Consider the following 22690-nt stretch of genomic DNA (forward strand, 5'->3'; position numbering starts at 1 on the left):
GGCAGTCAGAAGGATGAGTTTGGGCTTAGTGGATGCCTTCATACACTCTAGGATGTACTGTTAACAAAATATAAGATTTTGTTAACAGTACTTTCATTATACCCATTGTTGGTGAAAGTTATTTGATGACCTAGAGTTCAAGCTTGCTCATTATAGCAGATGTGTAAGGCCCTTTGTTCAATTCAGGGTGTTAATTATACCAAGTTTATGGATGGGGAGATGGTGTGAGTCTACATTTATATACTGTTCTGTATGCATTTTGATTTTAAAAAAAAGGAAAAGAAGAGAGGCTTGCTTTTCAAGCTAAATAGTTAAGGAAAGCATGAAATAGTTTGTCCCATGTGCCAGATGAAAAATACAGCATCAACATATCTGAACTTCACTCTTTTAATGGAAAGGAGTGTTGGGCTGTTTGGAAAAATTTGCCATATAGGAAAAAGTGGATAAAAGCTACCATAGGTCACTTATTGATAATGCCCTTTTGGTGGGACCTAGGTTTGAATCCCATCCAGGATGTGAAGAAATTTTATCTTGACTTTTCAAGTGAAGGGTAGTTAGCCTGGAATACTCAATAGGAAAATTCTTCTATAATTCTGACATTAACAGAATGATATATGCTTAGAAAAATAAAAAGCTTTTTAGATTAAATTATTGTTATTGGAAACTTGATGTGTGCATGAAAATTTCAGTGGTCGTTATTCAGTTTGCTGAATTTATAAATATGTTATACAGTAATATCACTTCTTTGCTATTAAAAGAAAAAAGTCATTATCATTTGGCAGCCATTTTTCATCCATACTTTCATATATTCGAAAGTGTCACATTTGTAGTGATGAGATTCATAAGGAAATCGATAGCTGGGCTTTGAGAGCATCTATAATCAAGTAAGAGAAAGGAAATAAGAAGAGATACCACAAAATTTATTTTAGAAAGTTTGTGTAAGAAATATAACAGGGTGTCTCCAAAGAACGAATTAACAGTGATTAATTAATCAGTTAATTAAATGGGCAGTACCAGAAATTAGCCAGATTATGAGGATGTGAAAGAGATATTCAGTAAGCATTCTATTTCAACATTTGAAAGAAAACACTAGTCTCAAGACCATGAATAATATTAATTTATTTCATTATATTACTTATCACAAATAAGTAAGAATTAATCATATTAAACTAAAAAATACAATGAATGATGAAGACTGAAAATTTTCCTTATATACAGTTTCATGAAGAAAATATATATTCAGTTGAATCCATGATTAGATCATTCTGAATGAATTAAGTAATAAAATTGTTTTCCAAGAGGAAAGATTCATGATATGTGGCAAGTACACTGAGTGGATGATACGATTAAGAAACAAAAAAGTGGTTTGAAAAGAGATAATATGATATGAGAGAAGATATGATCAGTGAGTAGACTATGTAAAAGAAATAGTATGTATGTATGTTGATGTATAGAGACCATTTTGATTTCAAAAGAATGGATTTAGTTTAGGTATGTGGAGAAATTGCCCTTCAATGAAAGACTGAATGTGAATGGCCAGAAAAACTAGATGTATCTGAGTAGTTGCATGAAAGCATGAATATGTGCATTAAATTAAGAGATTGAAATTGTGAATGCAATATCATTAAGAGTGAAAAAGACAATGATAGTATATTAGCTGTGAACCCTGGGAATAGTGGGACTGATTTTGTGAAGAAAGAAAACTATAGAAATAGTTGATTATTAAATAACTTAAGGAATTCACAACGTATACTAGAATATAAATTAAATTAAACTTTAATATATATTTCCAATATTTCGGCAACGTGATGTTGCCATCTTCATGGGAACTTAAGAAAAAGACACATTTGTGAATAAGGAGGAGACGTCAAAACTGACCATTATGTTGGAGTGTAAAGTTTTCTATGATGGCATTGAAGTGGGCTGAGTTTTTTATGTTGGTGGTGTGTTGCCAGTATAGTGTCTGAGTGCTTTGGCTAAATGTTTAACTAATTTGTATGTGGGGGAATCAATGCCATCCACTATGGGGCATAATGGCACATTTTGTTTATGTATTTTTGGGAGCCCATATATACGGGAGGGGGAGGGGAATCTAGAGTTAAATGGTTTTAGTTTGTTCCACTGGCCAAGAAGTGACCTTCTTAAGGAGCCCGTGGAGTTTTCTAATTTGTGAGTTGGTGGGATTGTATTCAATAGGGAGGTAAGTAGGCCAATCTAATCCAGTTTCACCACTACAGCCACTCTAGGCTTGCACACCATGCTCTGGATACACACTACAGAATAAGGTGGAAGAAAGCCACAGTAATACACCTCAGCAAGTTCAAATTTGAAAGACTATTCATGGAATCAGCCTCAGCCCTAAGAAACATGCCAAACCTCAACAAATTTGGATGCATGAGGCTGCCCCAAATTTGGGAAACATACATCAGGAGAATTTTACTTCAATGGCCAAGAATACCTAATATAGCCCTCTAGGGGGGTACCATCAGGACTTGAAGAAAAACGGTAGCTTCCTCGCTTCATCATCATTTGCTGTGTGTAGTGCCTGCGTGCATGTGTCTTTATCTTAAGTTCCCATGAAGATGGCAACATGATGTTGCCGAAATATTGGAAATATATATTAAAGTTTAATTTAATTAATATTCTAGTATACGTTATGAATTCCTTGTTATTTAATAATCATGTATAACCAACGTATAAGCCTTTCTACAAGAATATAGAAATAGTTGGGTGATTTGGTTGAGGAATCCATCCTGGCTCCCTATTTGAACTGGTCATTCTTTAAAAGTGACAACAATACTCATCAGCTTTGTAATCATCTATCACATGTATACACCAGAAACATCTGGAATAAGGACAAGAAGTGCACAGCATTAGTAGATTGAGTGAGACCTGAAATTATTGTGATTAATGAAACCTGGCTAAGAGAGGAGGATATTGTTACATGAATGGAACATAATGGATTAAGTGTATTCGGGGATAACAGACAACATATGAACAAACATGGGAATGATGGTGATAGTATGAATAATACAGACAATGTATTTGAAGCTATTAGGTATGTGATAGAAATTAACAGGATATCTCACAAATGGGTGTTACTATAGATTTGGATCATTTGATGACAAAGATGAAAGATAAATCTTATGGATACAAGGATTGTCATTATGAATCATTTCAACTGTGAGGATATGAACTAGAGGGAGGAGAAAGAATATTTATAGAATTGCTCATTTATATAAATTCAAATATTGCATAATTGCCATTGTATGACAGAGTTCAGTTGAGAAAAGGAGGGCCATGATAGTGAATGAGTCAATGCATAGTTTATGCAGGAGGGATGATGTGGAGTTTGTGGATGTATGGAGTGAGTTTGATGGACAGAAGGACTTATGCAAAGTGGATGGTTTGAATGGATTTGGTGTTCAGAGCCTGGAAAAAGTCCTGTTGAATGAATTAGGATTTGAGGTGCAAAAGCAAGGAAATAGAATTCGGGGGGGGGGGCTGTTGAGTGAGGGAGTTGAGAATGCACAAAACATGCTTAAGTTAGTACTGCTGGTAACAGACCTGAATGGAATAGTTAGTATAAAGCATAATGTCCCCAGTGGGCCTAAAACACTAATTACTTAAAATTATAATAATGGAATTAACTCGTGTAAAATATTATTTATTGGTATTATTTTTGCCTTAGTATCACAGGCATCTTCAGTACATGTATAAAGCTAATTAAATCATAAGATTAAATTAAATCATGTGATTGTCTGTGAAATTACTAGTGATGGTGGTCGACGATAGATGGTGTTGGTGTAGAATGATGAAGGCAACCCAACCTGGTTGGTGGATTGAGTGGTGGAGACAAAGAGTTGTAGAGTAGGTGCCCTCCCTCGATGAGTCTTTTGACTTCCTGGAGGTGTCACGTATTAATAATAATAATAAGACAATTCCAAAAGATGCCACCTAAGTAGCTAATTTAAAATAAATAAGGTCATTAGGTTTCCTAACTTAGAGAAAAATGTCTCTATTGCTCTGCAACTATTCAACTTACAGGCCCCTCACATCAGATCCTACCGCTAGTCAATTAAAGAGAGCTAATTCTCTTATAGATAATGTATCTATATGGGATGAAGATCAAAAGAAAAAACTTAAAACATCCTTTGGTCATCCACCTAGATTGTATGGTTTTCCAAAAGTTTATAAACCAGGCATTCCATTAAGATGAGTTGTAGACTGTATAGGTTGTCCCACTTATAAAATTTCAAAAATTTTATCAAATTTACTCACTTCTTCAACTTGAAGAACTGCTACTTATATAAAAAATTCTTTGGATTTCAAAAATAAAATTTAAAAAAATTTCAAATCTTCATTTGGCTGCTTCAGATATTATGATTAGTCTAGATGTTGTTTCATTATTTACTAATGTTCCTTTATCTGACACCATTGAATTACTGCAACAAGAATTTCCTTCAGACGTGAAAATATTTGATTTTGTAATATATTTCAGTTATTTTTCCTTTAAAAACAAGTTATATCAACAAATCAAAGGATCAGCAATGGGCAATTCTATTTCTCCTGCTATTGCCAACTTCTTTATGGAGCACTTTGAACAACATATTTTTGACAACATTTCTCCTAGACCTACTAATTGGTTCAGATATGTAGATGACATTTTTGCAATCTGGAATGGGTCTTCTGATGAATTACAACAGTTTCTCTCTAAATTCAATGCACTTCATCCAAGGATCCAGTTCATCCTAGAAGTAGAAGTAAATAAGCAGTTAGCCTTTTTAGATCTTTTAATTCTTCATCAACCAGATGGTAGCCTACATTTCTCAATTTTTTGGAAGAAGACTCATACAGACCATTATATCCATGCTGAATCTCATCACCATCCCAGTCAAAAGGCGAGAACTATTAAAAAAAAAAAAAAAAAAAACTGGTTCATCAGGCCCCACTCCTTTTGTTTCTTCAGAGGAACTATTACAGAAAGAATTGCAATATATTATTTCTTCTTTTTTATCTAATAGATATAAGAATTTTTTCATCAAAAGAGCTTTGAGTAGCGCTGATATATCTTCCTCTTCAAATACAGAAGAAATAACATGTATTCCTATCCTTTATGTGCGAGGCATTAGTGAACTCATAGCAAAAGTATTAAAACTACTAAATATTTTAGTAGTTTGAATTATGAAAAATCTCCACATTTCTCCAAAGGACAAGCTTCCACATCTCAGTTATCCAGGTGTCTACCAGATTCCTTGCTCTTGTGGGTTATCTTATTTCGGACAAACAGGAAGATCTGCTTTTATTCGGCTAGAAGAACACAAGTCATATATTCAGTACCTTGAACCTCAACAGTCTGGACTGTAGAGCATGCCATCAACAATAGATATAGAGTTCGTTGGAACAAGACAGAAGTCCTTCACAAAAGTCGATTCCTCATGGAACGGCTTTATAAAGAAACATGTGAAACTTTACTTCACTCTCCTAACTTAAATAGATCCGATGGTCAACGTCTATCCCCTTTGTGGGAGATAGTACTTTTAAAATCAGCTAAACTTTCCTAACTTTTTTAATTTGTGTGTGTGTGTGTGTGTGTGTGTGTGTATATATATATATATATATATATATTTATTTATTTATCTGTTTTTTTAAATAAGTTAGGAAATTTAATGACCTTTTTTAGTTATCTTACATTAGGTGGCACCTTTTGGAATTGTCAGTTATTGTTTAATTAACTTTTTACATGTACTGAAGATGCCTGTGATACTCAGGCAGAAATTCTACTAATAAATAATATTTTATGTGAGTTAATTCCATTATTATAATTTTAAGTAATACAGTATTTCCTTAATGAAACATGTACACTAATGCCAGGTGCATTTGGAATAAGGAGGAGTTTTTGTTATTGGTTAGTTCATCCTGGCCAAAGGTTATTGGCATTAGTGAGATGTGGCCGACAGAAGATGATACAGTTAGTAGGATAGAATGTGAAGAGTTATTTTTGAGGAGGATAGAGAGAAAAGAATGGAAGGATTCTTGATGATAGCTAGTGAACTGCAACCATAGAGAATAGTAGTTCAACTGGAGGCCAGTGGAACTAGTGTGTATGAGGCCATCTGATGTGAGATAGAAGCAGCACAACAAAATATACAGTTGATTGCTGCTGTAGACTAGGGAAACATTGAGTGGAGGGTACTTAATTATTATAGGGAATTTCAACTATGGGAACATAGATTAGAAGAAGGAAGGGACACATTGGAGGAAGGAAATAGAAGTTATGCAGTTACTATGGAATAATTACCTGAAGCAGCATGTGATGGGATGTACTAGGGGTTTGAAGTGCTAGATCTAGTAATTGCATCAGGGGAAGTTCACTGTAACCAAGATGATCACATTACCACCAATTAGAGAGTGATCACATGGTCTTGACCTAGGATGTGACTAATTATGTGGAATTTTCAGTTAAGAGGGAGGTTATATGTAGAATTACAGGGCTAGTGGGTATGACAAGCTTAGGAGATGGCTTGGATCAGCGGCATTGCATGTGAAACTGCAAGGGCAGGATGTTGATAGTGCATAGGAAGTGGTTCTCCTGACTCATACCTAGAATCAGACAAAATTGCAGACAAAGATAATACCAAAGAGTTCTTTCAGTATGTTGCAAGTAAAAGGAAGAATGATTATGGAAAAATAATTTTAATGACTACTGATGGGTAGGGAGGTAACTGAAGTAGACAAAGTATTTGAATTACTAAGTGAACACTTTGCAAGAGTATACCATCCAGTTGGTGGAGATATTGCAGCAACAAGAGAGAGGCAAGGACTTTTATGGAAATAGAGATAGATGGGTGCACAGGATATTACAGAACTTTTGGATTAGATGATATATCAGCTTGAGTTTTATGAGAGGGCACTAGGGAAGTGGCAGTGCCTTTGACCACAGTGTTTAAGTCTTAGCTCTGGGTTTCCTCTCTTTTCACCCCTTGGGATGGAAAAAGAGGAAAATAGTTCCATTGCATAAAGGAGGCTTCAAGACTGAAGCAGCAGATTACTGACTGATCAACAAATAAGGCATCGTGGTCAAGGTATTGGGAAAGTTGGTTAAGAGAAAAATACAGGAAAGGATAGACAGGAATGAGCTACTATGGGTGGTGGTGGTGGAGGGGGGGGACATAGTTTTGTGAAGGGTAGGTCATGTCTTGGTAACTTACTCACCTTTTATAATACAGTGACAGATGATTTGGATAAAGGTAATGGGTATACTGTGATACTACTGGACTTTGACAGGATACCACATGTAATTCTGATAAATAATTGCAGCATATGGGGGATGGATAAGAGAGTGGATGATTGAGAATTAGTAGACAGTAATTGATTTGGTAGTAGTCCAATAGAAGGCCTGCGACTAGTGGTATGCCACAATGTTCTCTACTTGGGCCACTGCTATTTAACTTGTATGTTAATGATACAGGGAATGATCTGAGAGAAAATATTCAGTTGTTTTTTGCCAATGATGCAGAATTGGGGTAGAGTATTGGGTCAAAAATTTGCTGGATGATTTAACCCCCCAACTGCCCATGATATTTATAGATGTCCAGCTAAATCTGGATATGATCTTGTAACACCCGTTGAATAACATGGATAAGAAGTGCAATTTGGTCTCACTATTTCATCTACCTCAGCTAGTAGGGAGGTTAAAGAGACTAGCTGTATGAGCAAAGGAGAACAGATGTTAGTTTAATGTGGCAAAGTGTAAGGTATTAAATTATGGAATAGAGTATGTGATGAGAGTTATAATCCAGGAAATTGATGAAGCCAGGGATTTGGGGGTGTTAGTGGATAGGGAGTTGAAGTTTAGAGGCATATTGCAAAAGTAACTAAAACAGTTTAACAGATAGCTTAGTTACTAAAGAATACCCTGACAAGCAGAGGTAAAATTATCATACCTCTTTATAGGATTGTGGTAAGACTCCATTTTGCTTACCATGCGCATACCTGGTCACCTGGGTTTTTTGGTGTTGAGGAGAAGATTGAGAGGATCCAGAGGCAAGTGACAGAGGGGTGGTAAGTCTATAGAATGCACCTTATGAGGACAGGTTGAAGATTTGTAGAGTACAGAAATTGGTTAGCAGGTGGAAAATGTGTGATATTATTGGGAAATACAAATTACTGAAGGGTTTTTTACAGGATTAATGTAGAGGAAATTTTTCAGAACAGGTCTGGTGATGAGAGAACAAGAAAAATTCATCCTAGTTCAATTTCCAATTTATCATTGCTCAGTTTCCAAGCCATCCTTGGAAATTGAACAAATGTGGTTAACAAGGGTGTAAGGACTAGATATTTTGCTTGGAGAGTGATGAATGCGTGGAATAGGTTGCTAGAATCTTGTGGATGTCACGACTGTGAATTAGTTCAAAGCAAAAGTATTATTATTATTATTATTATTGTTGTTGTTCCGGGAAACTCCAAGGAGTCGACAGACTCATCGAGGGAGGCCCTAACATCATGTCAAGGAGAAGATTGATATTACGTGAATACTGGATAATGTTTGGCATAACATTTAGGATCTTTCTCACTCGATGACCTCTGGACTCCATGGAGTTGCTTATATAATAATAATTATAGATTTTAGTTATTAGTATTATTCAACAAGTTACATGATAACCATAATAATTAACTTTAATGAAAGCACAGATATTTCATACTGAAAATAACAGTACATCATCAATGTGTGGAAACAAGCAAATCAAAGAACAGGAATACAAGGTATATACAACAATTGGTTTACTGATTAAAAATGGTTGCTGCAAGCTAGAAATTAATATTAATAAATAATATTAAAATTATTTTTGATGTTTACATAAAATGAGAATCTCCCAAACATTTTGGGAAGAGAGACAAATCTCTTGATTAAAAAATAAAATCCTAATAGCAAGGGTTCAGTACTGAATATTACTATGAATTACAGTTTTTGAATTTAAAGAAAATGTATGGAGTATTTAATAGAATGTCTCTTTCTCTCTCTCTCTCTCTACCCCAAAAGTTTGGGAGATTCTCGTTTTACGTAAACATCAAAAATAGTTTTAATAGTATTTATTAATTATTAATTTCTAGTTAGCAGCATTCATTTTTAATTGGTAAACTGATTCTTGTACGTACCTTGTTCTTTGATTTGCTTGTTTCTGCACACTGATATACTGTTATTTTCAGTATACAAAATATCTGTACTTTCAATAAAGTTAATTACTGTGATTATCATGTAATTTGTTATTTATAGTTATGCAACAGGTACCTTTAAAAACTAATATTAGCATTATTATTCAGTTATCTTAAGCACTGTGAAATGGAAGCAACCTTAGAAGTAAAATCAGAGAATTATCTATAAATGAGATGACTGTTATTCCTACATCTGTTGATGGTGATTCGTGCATTTGTGACTCAAGAGGTGACAGAGCATTAACCAAGAATTTGCGGATATTTGTGAACAATGAAGCTAGAAACATTGCCCTGGCATCAAAAACTGATCAGTAGAGATATCGGTAATATGTGGGACAGAGTCGAAGAATGAATATCTGCCTGCATCCCCAGAGTTAGGAAAATAAATTACATGGAAGTTAAATGGTTGAATAACACTAAAGGAGTTGCTTAAAAAGAGAATGTTGTATCATAAAAAGAGCAATGATGTAGCTTAGTGGTATGAAGAACAGACTAAGAGATTAGTGTGGCTACAAATCTCCTAGTATGCTCTTTCCTAGTGAGGAAGATAAAATCAAATTTTTGCAAGTTAGCCAAAGAAGTCAAGGAAAATTCGAGATAATTTTATTCCTGTGTAAAAGGAAGAATGACCATGGAAGAATAACCTTATTTGAACAATTAAGCCTAATTATTTGTTCAGTTCAGTATGGCATTCATTTCAGACAGATCCATTAATTCTCTGAATATTGGAGGTGGGGGACTAGATGAAAACTTAAAGGTATTAAAATGGCAGAGGTATTAAAGCTTATGTTGATGTTTAGTGGAGAAAAGACATACATCTAGAGATAATTACAAACTAAAATTATTTAGCTAAGAAATTAAGCCAATATTTTGCCTTGATCACCAAGTCATCCTTTGTGGGCACAAAGGAATAAAACTAAGCATGTGCATGCAGCACACTAGCAGGAAGGCAAACACAGATTAAGTATGAAAGATGGGATCCTACAGTCCTCAGGTGCCTTCTGTGAATGGAATCTTGCTGAAGGTCTAAAGATTACACTCACCCAAATTTTTCATAAAGTGAAGTACCCAAATTTATTCAGATTTGGCAAATGTTGTAATGTTGTGGTGGATTTTAGAAATCTTAATTTATATCTGTTCCTGTATAAAAGGGAGCTTTTGTTCCAATGAATCGGTGATTTGTTCAGATTTGACAACTGGCAAATGTTGTAATGCTGTGGTGGATTCTAAAAATAATCTCTCTGATTTATATCTGTCCCTGTATAAAAGGGAGGTTTTCTTCTACATTATGCAAATTATGTAGAAGAAACTACTGTGTTAGAATAAAATTTTAGCATAATATAAACCAAAATAGACACTCAACATTTCGACCTTCACATTAAGGTCATCATCTGTAGTATACACATATATATAAAGAAACAAGCTGCACTACAATCTACATGGCATGCTAAAGTAGTTACTGACCAACTGTTACATCTATTGGTCTGACCTCTGGTGAAAAAAAAAAAAAACCCTTACTACATCAAAGCTAGAGTCCTATTATTATTATTATTATCCATTAGGTTACAAAATTAAATTAAGCTGGAGAGCAACATGTTTACAAAAAGGAAAAAATTAATAAATAAAAAATTATTACTTATATAAGTATGCATATAAATTACAGCCAACTGGTATGGATAGTGACCAATAAAAGCTGAAAAATTGCTTCAAGTCCTAAAATTTGGGTATGCTGGAAAATAAGGGTTGAATGTGTACCATTCAAATTCTTGGAATTTTTATGCCACCATTATTGTGAAGATTGGGGTGATTAATCAAAATTTCACAGGCTTCTTTAAATTTTCGTTCATACCAGGTTTTTGTGTGATGTAATGAGCAAATACTTTTCCACTCAGTTTGGTGTAGGGTGTTAAGAGCGTGATCTGAGAGGCCTGCTTCACCAAAATTGTTAAATTTAACGTCTCGTAGAAAGTATTTTTACCTTGGGTATAATTATGTTAAAGATACCAAGCAATTTTAAACCTAGTTTTGCTCCATTTTTCCCAAGTAAGCAAACAGACAAAAATGTCAAGTTTGCACCTGCAAGTGATGCAAGACTAGCTGATCCTACAGGTAGTGCAAGACCAAGGCAACTCGTGGTAGAGGTGGAACAAGCTCCGATCACTTATCTTAATATTTACCCTTAATGCCAAAACACATCTCCAAGAAGGGGATGTATGATGTTTTGTATTAAAGGCTTGGATCGGAGCTTGTTCCACCTCTACCATGAGTTGCCTTGGTCTTGCACTACCTGTAGGATCAGCTAGTCTTGCATCACTTGCAGGCGCAAACTTGACATTTTTGTCTGTTTGCTTACTTGGGAAAAATGGAGTAAAACCAGGTTTAAAATTGCTTGGTATCTTTAACATAATTTAATGTCTCATTTGTGCTCTTTTTTATGAATAGGGATTGTATGCCCAGTTTCTCCAATATAAGGCAAGTTACAGGTGCAATAGATGCAATAAAGTCCAGGATGTGCCAATGGGGAAAGAGGATCCTTAGAAGAGTTGAATATGTTTTTTAATTTTAAAGGTGGTTTAAAAGTGGCATTAAGATTGTAATGGTGTAGGATTCTATTAATTTTCTCTGATAACTCTTTATTGTATGGGATAGCAATAGTTTTACTGTAATCTATATTATTTTTTGATAAAGTTTTATGAACAATTTTATTAATAGTATTTTTACTATCAGTGGATGTGGCGTTTGCACACCACCGCGCTAGGCCGCACGAAGGAAGTCTTGGTTTCGAGTCTAGTCGGCGACTAGAGGAAATTTTTCTAAGCCTTTTTTCGACCGGTTCCCGAGTTAGTCGATCTCTGGCACGGGCAAGCAGGTTTTTCCTCCCGGAAACTCGGGTTTTTCGTCCTGTAAACTCAAGAAAATCGACCGTAGAACCCACATTATTTTCAGACATTAAATATATTGTGTTAGGGTTAGAGACCACGAGATGGCGGCACATTTGAGCCGTCTCTCTTCACTGCGTACCGCTTAATTAGTGATAGCCTTGGGCCATCTGTCTCTGATTGGGTACCAGTGGAGATTGAATTGCCCACTCAGTCTCCAAAAGTTAGATAGGGCTAAATGGCCTCGCCTACTCCCGTATATACGGGAATAAAAAGGCGTTAGCTGATTTTTTATTTTTTATTTTTTTATTTTTACTATAGACATTATTTATAAATGTATTGCTAATAATTTTTAATTCTTGTTTAAGAGCTTCTTCATTAGAGCAAATTGTTATAGCTGTTTTTGAGGGTGTTAATTTGGAGTCATTAATGTGTTTCTGCAGGCAGATATTGACAGTTCTTCCTCCTCCTCATTATTATTATTATTATTATGGGCAACTCCAAGGAGTCCTTAAATTCATCGAGGGAGGCTATTAACATCATATCAAGAACTATCCAACATTTGCGTACTATTTATTATGCTTTGCTTTGAAGTCATTCACAGTCATATCACCCACAACAGACTCTGGCAACCTATTCCACTCATTCACTACTCTCCAAGCAAAAAACCTAGTTCTAACACCCTTGTTAAGTACACTCTTACTCTTTCCATGGATAGTCCCTAGTTCTCCCAACACCTGAAAAATTTCCTCTGAATTAATCTTGTAAAAACTCTCTGTAATTTTTATGTCTCAATCACATCACCCCTTTTCTACCTATTAACCAGTTTTTGTAACCAACAAATCCTCAATCTGTTCTTGTAAGATTCATTCCATAGACCTGCTACCATCTTGGTCGCTCACCTCTGGATCTTCTCCTCCACCTCCAAGAAACCTTGGCACCCAGATCTCTACGTAGTGGTCAAGATGGGATCTTATCAAGGCTCTATAAAGAGGAACAATAACCTGCTTGTTTCTGCTCGTTAAAGTATTCATCAGTAACCAAATGATCTCATGAGCTGCTTTAGCCACTTTTGCTATGTGCCCTCTAAACTTGAACTCCCTATCCACTAACACTCCCAAGTCTCTGGCTTTGTCAATTTCCTGGAGTATGGTTCCACCAATGTGGTATACAGCTGGTGATCTTTTCACCCCAAAATGCATAATCTTATACTTTGCCACATTAAACTGACATCCATTCTCCTTTGTTTAGTGTGCCAATCTATCCAAATCATCCTGCAAAATTTTGAAATGATCTGTATTAACTATTGCTCTACCCAATTTTGCATTATCGGAAAGTAACTGAACAGTTCCTCTCAGATCCTTTCCTATATTGTTAATGAAGAAATTAAACAGTAGTGGTCCAAGAACAGAACCCTGCAGCACACCACTAGTCACAGACCTTCTTTTGGACTCTACTCCTAAATAAACTACTCTCTAATATCTCTCCATCAACCACCCTCCTATCCATCTCACCAACCCTATATCCATCCCTATACAAGCGGGGTTTAACATCAGACCTCCATGGAGTCAGAGACTCATTGCCAGAGGCACACACTATCGCACACACACACACACAAAGCTCACCAAGCAGTGCCTTAAATTCAATGTATCTGCATTCGCAGCACACTCAGACAACACATTCCACTCACCATGCAAAGAACCCTATCATGAACCTTATCATGATGCTAATTATAGGTATATAGACCATATTGTTCTTTCCAGTCTCATTGTCCATCTGATATCCTTTTTTGAGGTCTGCCCTGCCTTCTCTTTCCAATCGGCTTATATTTTAGTATTTGTTTAGGATATTGGGTGTTGGCCATTCAGTTTACATGTTCTATCCATTTTTGTTTATAATTGTTTAGGTTTTCTTCTGTTGATTTTGTTTTTAGTCTTTTAAAATGTCTTCATTCTTTTTTTGGTCTAATAATGTGTATTTTGCAGTTCTTCGCATAAATCTCATTTCACTTGTTTTATTCTTTGTTTATCTTGTTTGTTTATTGACCAAATTTCACTGACATATAATAATGTGGGCACTGCTAAAGTATCACATATTTCAAGCATGTTTCTTTTTGTACTATATTTGGATTGAGTGTTTTATTTATCAGGCCTATAATCTGTAAAAATTTTGAAGTTTTTATTTTTATGTCTTTTTCTCCTTCATATGATATTTCACATCCAAGATAACTGAAAGTATTTATCTTCTCTATTATTTTATTATTAATAACTATTTTACTTCTTTTGGTCCACAAAATGCCATTGTTTTAATTTTATTTATGGAAATTTTCATTCCAAACTGTTCTACTATAATGTTTAAATTATATATATTGCTCTTTGTAAATTCTCTTCCTTATCTGATATTATTACCTGATTATCTGCAAATAATAGCATATTTATTTTGTTATTCCAGGAAATTTCTATACCTGGATTGTTTAAGGTGTTCCACTGTATTAATATTTCATTAATGTAAATACTGAAAAGTGTTGGAGATGGAGGACATCCCTGTCTTACCCCTTGGTTTATAGATTGTTTTTCAGACATTTTTTCATTTATTTTTATTTCATTATCTTTGTATATATATTCAGTATTGCACGTAGTAAAATATTAGGTATATTTATTCTTTGTAATATATCAAACAGTATATATCTTTTTACTTTGTCAAATGCTTTTTCGTAATCTATAAACAAAAGATGAGTTTCTAAATTAAATTCTCTTCTTTTTTCTATAAGTAGTTTTAAACAGAAAGCTGCATCCACTGTAGAGCATCCTTTTCTAAATCCATTTTGACATTCTAATAATATTTTTTCACTATATATTTTCAGTTTTTCATTAAGTATTCTACTATATATTTTGTAGCATGTATTCAATAAACTAATACCTCTGTAATTAGCAGGTTTTGTTTTATCCCCTTTTTTAAATATAGGTATTACTATTCTTGTATTCCATTCTATTGGTATTTGTCCATTTGTATATATTTTATTTAAAAATTTTAATACCAGTATGGTCAAGATGATGCAGAGAATCTTCTGCATCATCATGTATGCAAGTCAATATATTAAATCAACAGTTATAGGGGTTAGGGACTTAACAATAATAAGTATACTCGCATTTTAATTTATAAACCTTATTATAAAATTGTACTGTGCATTACTGCCAGTAATCACGAAAATCTTCCTCCATGATCACATCTTCATTATCTTCCTATGTGAAGGACCAGGCTGTGGCTCTTCTGGTGTAACCTTTGTTTTTTTGATGAAAATGTCCAATGTGCTTTGCTTTTTCCTCTTCTTCTTTTCATCATAAATTTGTTTATAGCAAGCAAACGCATCATGTACTTTCCTTTCTACTAATAAATATCATTCAACTAACTAATCCCATAGTTAGTTAGCAAGAAGAACATTTTTTTGTGAAGTTGGAAAGCCGCACTTCTAATTAACGGTGAACTAATTGTTTACAGAGTTCAGAGAAATTTGCTAATGTTATGTGATGAAGGGGAAATTGATTGTAAAGTTTAGGTATGCCCAATTTTGTTTTAGTCTGAGTTAAGTTACATATGAGTGTATATATGTCTAATCACGTGTCTGATTGTTATGAGCATGTATATTGTTTTATATCAAAAGGTCTTAAGCGAGAAATGCTAATCTAGTCGAGCGGAGAACCAGACACGTTTTACTTTGTTTTGATTGTCATTTAGCTGAGTTAATTAGAAATAGATATTTTGATATGTGTAGAATTAATCTTTGTAATTCCCTTGATTTAGAATGAATAAACAGTTTTATTTGTTAATAGCTTGCCTGATTCTGCCTTGCCAATGCACTGTCTCATAAAATATAGAACCTGTGTGTCCTGAGGATAGAATAGCCATGATTGACTGAATTTAAGTTTAAAGCATTGCTTGAATTAGAGTTGCCATTTAGAGCTATTTCCGTGTTTCTCTTGCATGTATAGGAAAGACATACAATTCCTCTATGTGATCTTTAATGGTGCAGTCAAAAAACAAATACATTTTTAAAGATCAGTGCAAGAGAAAGTCAGCAAGATAAACATAGGAATTGGTTCCAGCCTGAAACACTTCTTGAAATCTAGACTATGTACACATGAAAAATAGCATACTTACGACCTTGAGAAGAAGGGGGGGGGGTCAAATTATAGCCAGAGAGGATTAAAAGTGATTGAACTAGCTCAAGAACGACTACAAACTTGGTGTTACAACTGTTAAGGAAAAGAAAATATAAAGGCATAGTTCAAAGATTTGATGATAAGAAAATTAAAATAAATAATAATATCACAAGAATAAAAGAGAACAATAAATTAAAGAAAGAGATAATATTACATAGTGTTTGGAGGGAGAAACATGACTTTGTTCAAGATCACTGATATAAGACGGGTGACCTTGAGCATTATCTAGAATTAATAAAATTTTAAATTCTACATTTTCTTTCACACAATAGCTTTCCATTTCACTCACATAACAGTTGATTAAGGCATCTGCAAAAACAATTTTTGAATCATCCATAACTTCTTATATCTCTGCTAATGAACTGGAAGAGTATGCTTCCTAATGTTTTTGAAGGCTTGTGGATTCTCACTGTGCCATATCACAAATGGTTTCAGTTTATATCCAACCACATTATCCCCTAACAGAATCGTAACAGGGTCTTTAAGAGCTTTGAAACCAGGCATAGATTTTAGCTTTTTGTGGATGAATGTCTGCTCCGGCATTTTTTTCCGAAACAAGGAGGTCTCATCCATATTAAATATTTGCTATGGCAAATAATTTTCCTCCATAATAATTTTATCCAATTTCTCCACAAACTCCTTGGCAGCCTTCTCATCAGAACTTGCAGATTTACCATACATTTTCTCATTATGCAGCGCAAAACGCTGCTTGAATCTCATGAATCAACCAGAAGAAGCATTGAATTCGTAGTCATAATCAGGTCTTACTTTCTCCTTCAACATGTTGAAGAGACTTAGTGCATTAGCAGTTATGGTCATAGTGCTAAGAGGTATGTGCTTTTGGTTCAGGTCCTCTATGCATGAGGAAGTAGCTTTTCCAATCACAGATAGATCTTGTCGCTGCTTTGTCACTATTGTTGAACTTGCAACTTCATTTCAAGATCCATTGCTCACCTCTTTTTCTGCGATTCTTCACCATGTTTTTTAATTGGGCATGTAAGGACAATGTTGCATAAAATATCGCGAAATATGTAGTGATAAATACACAAATAACCTATTTTTCAAACAGAAAATCAACAGAGGAACTGTTGAAGCCACATGCCGACTGCTGATTGAGGTTGCAGGTGAATGTGCTGTTGCCACTGCACTGCTGCTACATAAAAACATTTTTGCTTTACGCTCGTTTGCGTCTTGTTCAAAAGTATAGTTGAAAATGTTATTTATTCCATTATGGGATCCCGGACGTATCTTCAAACTGACGTAACTCAAACAGACATAAGTCGAGGGATGACAGTATTTAAGTTCTGTGGACAGAGCTGTATTATTAGAACAAATTGTTCTGGCTCTGTGTGTGTTTTTAAAATACCATACTGTTGGGCTGGATGTGATGTGATTGTTTATGTAGTATCTTCTTGTGTGTTGGCTTTCTGTAAATGGAAAAAAATCGTGATCCATCTGAAAGGCAGGTGAGTAATGTGCCAAGAAATGGTAAACAGTTATTAAATTCATCTTTTTCTTCTACTGTGAAGTGAATTTTGGGGTGCTAGCTGTTTAGGTTGGCAACAAAAGCATCCAAAGTGTCTCTATGGGGCCAAATGGTAAACACATCATCAACAAAGCGTAACCACACTAAGAGCTTGTATGTAGCTACAGTAAGTATTTTGTTTTCAAAGTGTTCCACGTAAACATTTGCTAAAGGGGGATGAAAGGAGGAATTGTAAGTCCATGTAAGGTAACCTGGATTTCAGTTGATGGAATTTTTCATTTTTTGAGGGTGGGGAAAGGACATCCTTGGAAGCTGAGAATGAATGCTGCCAAGAGGAAGGTGAGATCTAGATTTTTCTCTCATAAAGTGGTGCATGATTGGAATGGTTGCCATTGGATGTTGTGTATGCAAGCAGTGTGAATGAATTCGAGAACAAGTATGACAGCCAGTGTGTGTCATATATGGTCTTCCTCAATGAGACCCCCTCCATGTGGGGCACCTGTTCGTGGTGGAGGGGACTTCCCAGTGATGGTGTTAGGTCTTGTTTTTTTACATTAAAATGTGTTCTCGTATATTTGCCTTTACCTTCTGTCTTGCTTCCCTTAACCCTATATTATATTTAGATATGGCACTGCATACAATCCCTTTATTAATAGTTTAAGATATAGAGCTCTATGTGCACTCTTGCTGTTTAAATAGTCGAGTAAGCGACTGACCTTTCCTTTGCTAGAGATGTCTGGAATTATCTCCTTGTTAAGGCTCAGGGAAAATTTATTTGTTTCGCTGCACCACCCTGAACCTCTAGGTTGGAAATACCTTTCAGCCAAGGAGTGAACTCTCAGATTGGCACATAGTTACTTTGTCATACTTAAAATACCCCACTTTGAAATGATAATACCTTCTAATTCAATTCTTATGCTAGTCGTGACCCTCCTTTATAAAGTCTACTCCCTGTATATCCTGCTTCGGTCCGAATCTTTAAGTGTGGTGCATCAGATCTTAAATTCAGGCAACTAAATGAATAAGAGCAAAACGTTTATTTAACATATTGATATTTTTACACAACAGAGAATTTTCAATCATTACTAAACTACTAAATTACAAAGTAAAAGAAATCAACATATATTGGACAATAATCAATGCTTCGGAACAATCGTGTTCAAATTCCAGTGGCTCACTTTCTCAGTTCTCTAACCAACAATATATTTAAAGTATTAGTAAAGTAAAACAGTTAGGATTAGGTAATGCTATAACACCTTAGATATAATTAACAGTCATCACATATACTAGACAAAGCCCTTGGCTTGAAATGTTCACCAACTTTGGTTATATATCACTGTCCTGCCTTAATCTTAATTAGAGTTCTAACCTTTTTGAATGTCCTTGATTCTTAAATTACAAAATTCTTCCTTTCGTACAAAACTTAATCAGAAGCTTGTACCTTACTGAACTTGAAGATTCATCAGGCTTATCTCTTCGTTTCTTGGTTCCTTTTCTCAGCACGTTTTTGTTCCTTCTATGGGTGGGAATTTCATCAGCTTAGGTTGATCCACTTGGAATTACACATCGATCAGCTATGCCTAGAGATTTCTTGGCGCGTAGAAGAAACTGCATCAATCCGGCTCGCTACCTAGCTGCTACTTCCCCATGTGTAGCCCGCTGCATAGGAAAACTTTTACTGCTCATTGTAATGCTGGAAACCAGTGCCGACGCGCACCTCGACCAGGGGCACCAGTAGAACTCCGACCACAGAGAGAGAGAGAGATATGCTATTTTCTTGTACTCGTAGGTCTTGCCTTTCCGTAGCGTCTTCCAAGAAGACTTCAGCGTGCCATGTGCCTTACGCGTACGTGACCGCTTTAGGCATCTCACTAATCCCGGTGTCTCGCTCGCATACTTTGATCTTGTGTTACTAGTTGGTTATATACAATTAACAAACTTTCTATCATTGCTAGTAGAAAAGATATATATTATTTTCATTGTTAATATGCAATTTAGTAGGAACTTCACACGTGAATACTCAAAAAATTGCACTAATCACGTTATCTTAAAGTTTTACAGGCTAATTACAGTTATACCAAAAAAGAAGCATTTCTCTTTTATGTGCTTAAGCTTGTTAAACTATGAATGAAACATTCCTTTGTGAATTGTATTCATTCACAATTTAACAATGGTACTGGCCCTTTTCATTCTTCCTCTTTTTCTTTGCTTTTCTTCCCGTATTCTTTGCTCTACTTCTCCTGAGTCTTTTTCACTATCCTTTTTCCAGACCACCATCACTGGGATCCAACACCCTGGTGCCGTGTTTCCCGTGCGCTGCGACCCGTGGACATCCGGAAAGGGGGATCTTGGTAGCCTTGCATTACTTTGGCCCCCTGCTTCGGCAAGACTGGCAGTCCTGGATGACCCAGCCAGGATCAATCAGCTAGTGGGCTTGTCTGCAAGGGTCAACAGTGTTGCAGTAAGTCTCTCACCCCAAGGTCCGGAGTCGGGATCCTGGACCTGCTGCAGTGCTGGTATAGCATCCAGGGTAGCCCTGGCGTTCCACTCCTGAGCGCAGTCTTTGCTTGCTGGGTAATGGGAATCCATGTGTGGCTCCGTAGTGGGTCAGGAGCTCTGGCTCCGAACTAAAAACTCCTTAAATATGAATCCTTCATTCTCAAATGTTTCAGGGACCCTAACAAAGTCCCAACCAAGTACTGATACTATAGGTACAGCATATGGAAACAGAAGCAAGAAACAAAAGATATCGGATACTAACATAAATGTACCAACCTTTTTAATCATTCATGCAAGTGAAAAACCAATTTGGAAAATGTCACTCTTCTTTATCCAAAAAGGTTTTAGGACTGGCATGACCTCCTCCCAAAACTCAAGAAATTGTGTTCTGGTGATATCCTCGTGGAAATAGTTTCTCCGAATGTGTAAACAACATTCCGAGAAACTATTGAGAGCAACAACAATGGGTGGAATACAAATTGCAGTAACACCTCACAGAACACTCAATTCCAGTAGAGGAATTGAGTGTTCAGAGCTTAAAGATCAAGTAGTGACGGGTGTGAGGCACATCCTGATATGTAGGGATGGTCGCCTGGTCTCAACCAAGAACATCATCCTTACTTTTGATACACCTTAGCCTCCAACATCTGCAGAAGCAGGGTATCTTAGCTGTCCTGTTAGAATGTACATCCCTAACCCACTGAGATGCCTTAAATGTCAAAGATATGGACATGCCAAAACTGCCTATCATGGCTCTACTACCTCTGCCCGATGTGGTAGTAAAGAACACGATAATAAATCTTGCTGTGAAAAAAAAAAAAGCTAAATGTGTCAACTGTCAGGGAGATCATCCAGCTTATGCTCGTGTATGGCAGAAATGAAAAGATGAAAAAGAGATACAAAAAATTAAAACAGAACAAAACAACATGTCAGGATGCAAAAAGAAAGCTGGCCACCATTACACCTGTTGTACGATCCTCTTATGCTGAAAAAGTAACAATCAAAAAAGTACCAACAGCAACTCAAACATGTATGTCTATTCCACCATCTGATAATTTCACTATATCTGAACTTTATGATTGCAAGCTCTTCTCTGTTGAGCACATTAATCACAAGACCTATGGCATTACTTCATAGACAACTTCAAAAATGATCCATTCAATGAAAACTCACCTGTCATAAACATTACGACGGAGACATCACTCAAAGATAAACCACCAAACACTTGCACAGAAAACATGGATACCTTGGTACCCACTGAAAGCAAACTAAACATACCAACTGACCCTAACTCGTTTGATGTTTTGAACACTCTAACCAGAAGGAGAGATGGACACTGGCCATCCATGCTTCCCTAAAACAGTGGATAAATATAAATCTGACAAAAGTAAGCCCTCAACCTCCTGAAAACTAGACAAGTCAATAAAAGCAAGACAATAGGAAAATTTTTACAAACTTTTCGTGGGAACTGTCGTGGGATTCGCCAGAATATTGACGATATCAAGACGTTGTTGCAGAAACACAAACCTTTCTGCTTCTGTCTACAGGAAACGTACTTAAAACCCAGTGAGGACTGTACCTTTAGGAATTTCATTGCTCTACGTAAGGACAGAACTGGAGGTGGTCCTGCGATGGAGGAGTAGCTATCCTAGTGGACAGTCATATTCCTTTCCATCAGGTCCAACTTAATACTTCTCTGGAAGCAGTAGCGATTTGCTTCTCAGTAGGATTTCTTATGTTCAATTTATTTACCACCAAATACCGAGTTAAATAAAATTGATCTTGATAACCTTATCTCGCAACTGCCTGAACCCATACTTTTGATGGGTGACTTTAATGGTCACAATACTTTATGGGGTAGTACCAACACTAATAGACGCGGTCGAATCATTGAAAGAATTCTTGATAATAATAACCTTTCCCTTTTAAATAATAAACTCAATACTTTCTTCCATATGCCTACCCGTTCATATTCTGCAGTTGATCTTACAATCTGCTCCCCTTCCATTCTTCCACTGCTCATGTGGGACATTGAAGAGAACATATATGGAAGTGATCGTTTTCCTGTTCTCTGCACAATGTCTTCAGGAACCATGTTCACCCACACATACCTATATGGAAAATTAACCAGGCCGACTGGAACACTTTCTCTTATCTTGCAAAATTTAATGCTGGTGCCATCAATCAATCACCTATCAATGAAGCTCTAAAATGTATAACAGAATGCATTGTCCAGGCAGCAAAAGCCTCCATCCCAAAATTATCTCAGTTTTCAATATGTTCAAAGCCTTGGTGGAACCCAGAATGTCAGACAGCCAAAAAAGATCAACACAGAGCTTGGGGCATATTTCGTAGATACCCCCACCACGTCAAACTTAATAGCTTTCAAG

General features: G+C 35.8%; 1 protein-coding gene across 5 annotated transcripts in view; it reads left to right on the top strand.

Moving 5' to 3' along the window:
- Atg7 (Autophagy-related 7) overlaps nucleotides 1-22690 on the top strand; it is a 350749-nt gene that overhangs the window by 257693 nt on the left and 70366 nt on the right. The gene's annotated exons all lie outside the window — the stretch shown is intronic.

The sequence above is a fragment of the Typopeltis vanoorti genome, chromosome 12 (genome assembly GCF_054136105.1).
Source record: "Typopeltis vanoorti isolate ZY-2024b chromosome 12, IOZ_Tvanoo_1.0, whole genome shotgun sequence".
NCBI lineage: Eukaryota > Metazoa > Arthropoda > Arachnida > Uropygi > Thelyphonidae > Typopeltis > Typopeltis vanoorti.